The following is a 6,191-nucleotide window of genomic DNA, read 5'->3' as shown; positions in this document are numbered from 1 at the left end:
GGGGAGAGAGAGAGAAAGAGAGAGAGAGAGGGAGGGAGGGAGGGAGAGAGACAGAGAGAGAGACAGAGAGAGGGAGGGAAAGAGAAGAGAGAAAATCGGTTGGGAGGGGAGGAGAGGGACAGAGAAAGAAACAGAGGGGAGAGGGGAAGAGGGGGAGGGGAGGAGAAAAGGGGAAAGAAGGGGAGAGAGAAGAAAGGAGACTTAAAAGAGCTGCTCTTATCGAGAAGTTCTCATTTGGTTTAAGGATCACCTACCAGAGGGCGTATCAAATACACCGATCTCTCACTTATAAAGTGTTCTAGCAGAGCATGTGCTTTCTCTCCACCATCTGCACTATTCACTCATCTGCTTCGTGTTTATCCATGTCAATGTTGCCTGTTTTAGTAGAAGGAACTGCACCCATTTATTTTGTCCACTGTATTGTGTTGAATTCTGAGAAGAAACACTCCCAAGAAATACATTTTGGGACAATTATGATGATTTAACCTTGGGTACCATGGGAAAGTTCTATCTTTTAGTACAACTTCCTCATTTTAGAAATCAGGAAACTGAGTCCTGTAGGATTTGAGTGAGTAGCCCTAGTTTCTATATATAGTGGCATAGCACATCCCCTGACTCAGTCAACTCCTCCTTTCAATACACCAGGTTGCCACCAAAGGCTCTCCATCCTTCCCTTCTCCTCTTAGACTCTCTAGACTCCAGACTTTCACCTAGTCTTTCTTGATCCCCACCCCTAACAGCTATTCTCTCTCCTTCCAAATTACTTTGTAAATATTTTATATTTAGTATTTATATATTATGCAAATAGTATAATATATAAATATATACATTTTATACATATTGTATTTTGTATGTATATTTCATATATAGGTATATATTGCTTCCCCTGATAGAAAGTTTGTTAAGCACTGGGACAGGTTCATTTTGTCTTCATATCCCCTAGCACAGTGCTTAACACATAGTAGGCACCTTATAAATACTTGTTGATGGATTAAGTGGTAAACATTGAGAGGCAGGGTTTCCAGGAATAATGAGACAATAGTACCACTCTATCTGCCCCAATCAGACCAGATCTGCAGTATTAGGTTTGGTTCTGGGATCTACGTTTTAGTCAGTACTTTGATACTGAAAGCAACAGGGATAGTGAGAGGTCTTTAATTCATGACTTATGAAGACCAGTCAAAGGAACTATAGATATTTAGCCTGGTGTGCAGTGGAAAAAACACTGGACTTGGAATCAGAAAGTATCATCTTAATGAGTTCAAATCCAGCCTCAGAGATTTACTAGCATGTGACCCTGGCCAAGTCACTTAATCCTGTTTGCCTCAGTTTCCTCATCTGGAAAACAAGCTGAAGGAGAAGATGGCAAACCACTCTAGTATCTTTTCCAATGGAAATATTCAAACAAAAACTCTTGACCACCTCTCAATTGTGTTACATTTTGTGGGGGTATGTATTGAATTAGATCATAAGATCACAGGATCATAGATGGAGGACCAAAAAGCGCCTTAGAAACTTCTTAATTCAACCCTCCATTTTAGAAGTGAGTAAACTGGGAGCCAGAGAGGGAATGTTGAGATCCCTTCCAACTCTGAAATCCTGTGATTCTGTAAATTGAGTGTTATTATTATGGAATAGAGTCAATGGGAGAGACTTTTTATCTCTTTGCTTTCATGCTTTAGCCCAGAATTTTAGAAACACTACAGACTAGGTTGCTTCCTTGATTCATTTCTTCTCATTAGCTCCTCTCTTATCAGAGACATTTTGTAGAATACAATGTGTGCACTTTGAGGTTTTGTTTTTGAAACTTAAAAGCTCTTGAAGGTGACACAGTAACCTGGTGTCACTGCAGTGATGTTTGAGAGATACATTGCCAAACAGTTGGCAATAGTGCATGAAAGGATGCATCAAATACCCTGTCATTGACAAGATAATTTAGGTCTCCCTGAATGGCAGTCACACACTTAGTGTTCTACTCTTTAGAAAAACTTTTAAGCCAGTTGGCTTCCTCATTTGTACTGAAACTACTCTTATTAAACCATAGAGGATCTGTAAAAAGTTCTTAATCATATCTTATCCATTACAATCAAACGTGGTTGCTATAGATAAAATGCTCTTTCTTGGTAAGAAAATACTTCCAAATATGGACTCTCATTTTTGATAAGCTTATCAAAAGGTTTTTAGAACTCAAGTTCCAAAAACTCAAGTAAATTTCACCCATAAGCAAATCCATTTTCTTTTATCTTTGATTAATTCTGTCAGAGAGGTTGACTTCTTTTGAATATATGGAAATAATCTTTTATTAAGAGTTTCAGCTTTGACTCTTCCTTCATTCTTTACCTCCTTATGTTTCTTTTTCATCTTTTTCTATTTTTTCTTTACTTGTTCTCTTTAAATAAAAGCCTGACTTTTTTCAAAAGTTCTACTTGTATAGAGTACATTTTAGTGAAAAAAAACAAACCTGATTCCTTATACAATATAAATGATGTTCGTCTCTGCAGGCATTCTGTATGTCTAAATAAGTATCTGGATATCAGCCTTATGTTTAGATGTTCAGTCATAGCAAATGCACATAGGGTTGGGGGGGGAATTTATTTTTTATTTTATGAGGGGTAGAAGGGAGTAAGAATTTTCTTAAATATATATTATATGCCAGTCATTGTGCTAAGTACTTTACAAACATCTCATTTGATCCTTGAAACAACCCCATGAAGTAGGTGCTATTATTATCCACATTTTATAGTAGAGGAAACTGAGGCAGGCAGAGGTTACATGATTTGCCCAGGGTCACACAGCTAGTAAGTGTCTAAGACCAGATTTGAACTTGTGTCATCCTGACTCCAGGCCAGGGCTCTACCAACTACATCACCTTGCTGTCCCATGAGAAAACACCGCAGAACCAATACAATGTGCAGACAACATGAAGGAAAGAGCTTGGAGTCAGTAAACCCAGGTTCAAGAACCACTCCAACACTTACTTGCTGCTGTAACCTCTGTATACCTCATCCCAATCTTTAAGGTGGACACAAGAATACTTTTTATCAATTATCTCACTGGGTTATTTGTGAGTACAGAGCTTTGTAAATGGCAATGTGTTGCTTTGTAGAATTAAAGAATTTCAGAGCTTTATGGGACCTTGTAACCCAAATCTACTTCAAACCTCCCACTAAGAAGAAAGATTCCTTCTACAAACATAACCAGCAAAGTGGTCAATCAAACTTTGGTTGAAGTCTTCTGGTGAGATGGAACTCAGTACATCCTGAGGCAATGCTATTTAAAGTAATCTTTGTTTATAGTAAACTAATTTAAATAGTAGATGTAAGCTTATTTTGTTTTTTGAGAGGGGAAGGTAGGGCAATTGGGGTTAAGTGACTCGCCCAAGGTTACATGGCTAGTTTTGTGTTAAGTGTCTGAGGCCAAATTTGAACCCAGGTCCTCCTGACTCCAGGGCCATGCTCTATTCACTGTGCCCCCTAGCTGCTCCCTAGAATGTCCGCTTCTTGACCACAGGGGCTATATTATTTTGTATTTCATTCCCGTCATCCAGCACAGTGCCTGACCATACAGAAGGCACTTAAAAAATGCTTATTGATTGATTTGTTCAAATAGCTTATATAAATATGAAGTCTTATTAATATGAACATAATGGAGGCATTCAGGAGACCTTCAACTCAGTGACTTCTCCTGGAGCTGAGCATGTTACCTTAGTTCTAGGGAAAGTACTTGGTTCTGCAAATTAGATGGGGGTGGGGGGAGCATTCTCCTCTGACTAGTATAACACTAACACCAATATAAATGCCAAGTATATCTTTATTTTAAATACGTGCTGTTTGGTTTTTAATTATCTGAATGTTTGTATATATAAGTACTCAGCAAATAGGGGTAGGTGTATCCTGGAGAATTCTCATTTCTAGAGTATCAATGGAAATGATAGAAAATTGACGATGACATATAGACAGATAAATAGAATAGAAAATTGGAGTCAGAAATGTGCAGTGAGTCAACTGGGTTTGAGAAGATGGTGATTAATGTGAGATAGAAGAGTGGAAAAAAACACTTAATTGGGAGTCAGCAGAATTAGATGTCCACTGACTAATGAGATAGTGTTTATAAAGCTTTTTTTTTTTTGTGGGGGGTGGGGTGGAGTGCAAACTTTAAAGGTCTTCCAGTAACTAGCAATTTCTAACTGTACCAATGGGGCAGGTGGTTTCATGCAGAGGTCCCTCTCAACTCTCTATGATCCTATGATCTCTCTAAACCTCAACTTCCTCATCTGTAAATTGGGGTTAAACATACCATTAGCAGCTACTGCACAATTCGTTGTTGTTGCTGCTGTTGTGAGACTGAAATGAAGGAAGGAAATAAGCATTAGGTACCTACTATATTCCAGACAGTGTACTTTACAAATATAATCTCATTTTATCTTCGAAGGCAAACAACCCTATGAGGTATGCGCTATTACTGCCCCCATTTTACAGTTGAGGAAACTGAAGCAGACAAAGGTTAAGTGCCTTGTTTGGGGTTACACAGTTAGTAAATGTTTGAGATGAGATTCAAACTCAAGTCTTCCTCAGACTCCAAGCACAGTGCTCTGTCCACTGCGCCACCTAGAGGACAAATAAGTTCATACCTGTAAAGTAAACTGGAAACTTCAAAGTGATTCCTAAGATTTTTAGCGTTCATTTGATTCTCCCCTTCATCATCACTTTTATTTCTCTTCTCTTATATTTTTATGGGGTTTAGATAGAAACAGCCTTGAGATAAGTCACCATTCTACCTTTATTCTTTCATATTTAAGACTTGTACAGGTAGATGTTTTAAAAAAAGAAAGCTACTTTTTTGTAAGCACATCAACGTGTTAGAATGAAAATTCATCTAAGACTGCTGAAAGCATCAATACAACTCTGGTATGCACCTTACTTCATACTCATATCATTATTTGAATTAAACTTTATTTCGTTTTCACAAAGATGTACTTTCTCTTCCTCTTATTCCAACCTCCCCCACAATAAGAAAAAAAAAGAAAAACAGAACCTTTGTTACAAACTTCTATATTCAAGTAAAACAAATTCATGCAATGGTCAGCTTCTTCCCTTCCCCCAAATATGTCTCAGTCTGAACTGAGTCCATCAGCACTCTCTCTGGAGGTGTCTAGCAGCTTTTATCTTCAGTTCTCTGGAGTCGTGTTTGGTCATTGTGTTGCCAAATCTTTCAAAGTCGTTTGTCTTCACAATATGGTGTTCTTGAATAAATCCTCTTGGTTCCACTCACTTTGCTCTTCATCAGTTCATACAAATATTCCCAGATTTAAAAAAAAAACACCTTTTCATCATTTCTTAACAACACAATCATATTTGACCATAGTCACAGATCACAACTTGTTCAGCCATTCACCAATTAATGGGTATTCCTCTGTTTCCTACATCATTCTGGGCATACTCTGCAATATCTTTACATTTTGGTGAAAGGTTCTCTTTACATGTAATTTGGAGATTGTGATTATATGGTATGACAACATATGTTAAAAACATTGTTCTCAAATTTTTATCGATCGATGTTATGTCCAGGTGATTGTAAGCAACAGTTGGATCTGTGAAATGGGTTGTTTTCAGCACAGTTTCTTGGTTACAATTGTTATTATTGGTATCATCTTGGGCAAGGCATTTCATTTCTCTGCTTTTGAATTTCCTTATCTAAAAAAAAAACACACATAGTAGAGAATAAACTCTCTTAGGGCCTTCTCAAATTCCATACTGAATTATTCTATGTCAAAGAAAAAAATAACCCAGTAACATAATTTCACTTGCTCCTTCAAACACAACCACTCAAATGCAGAGAGAGTAGAAAATGTTTCTTGGCTCTTCTCTCATCTAAGATATGAAAACAATAGCCCCTTGTGAACTAAAGAGGTGTGAAAGAAATTATGACCTGAAAGTATTCAAATGCTCCAAGATCCAAGGCAGAGATGCTTGATACATGAAGGCAGTGATTGTCTTTGTTCCTCAAGAAACTGAATTAAACACAATGCCTGGGGCTGAAATTGCCACTAGCTACAAGTGTCTGATCTCAATGACTTACATTTTAATATCAAGCCAACAACGTTTTTTGTTTGTTTGTTTTCTGACAGGTTTTAGGGGAAACAGTAAGTGCAGGGATTGGAAATGGCTGTAGAATGGCTTTCAGTTTAAGAA

This window comes from Petaurus breviceps, unplaced genomic scaffold, assembly GCF_028583685.1.
Source record: "Petaurus breviceps papuanus isolate PSGF00001 unplaced genomic scaffold, PetGlider_PUasm1.0 90903, whole genome shotgun sequence".
NCBI lineage: Eukaryota > Metazoa > Chordata > Mammalia > Diprotodontia > Petauridae > Petaurus > Petaurus breviceps.
Note: the sequence above shows the minus strand (reverse complement) of the source record.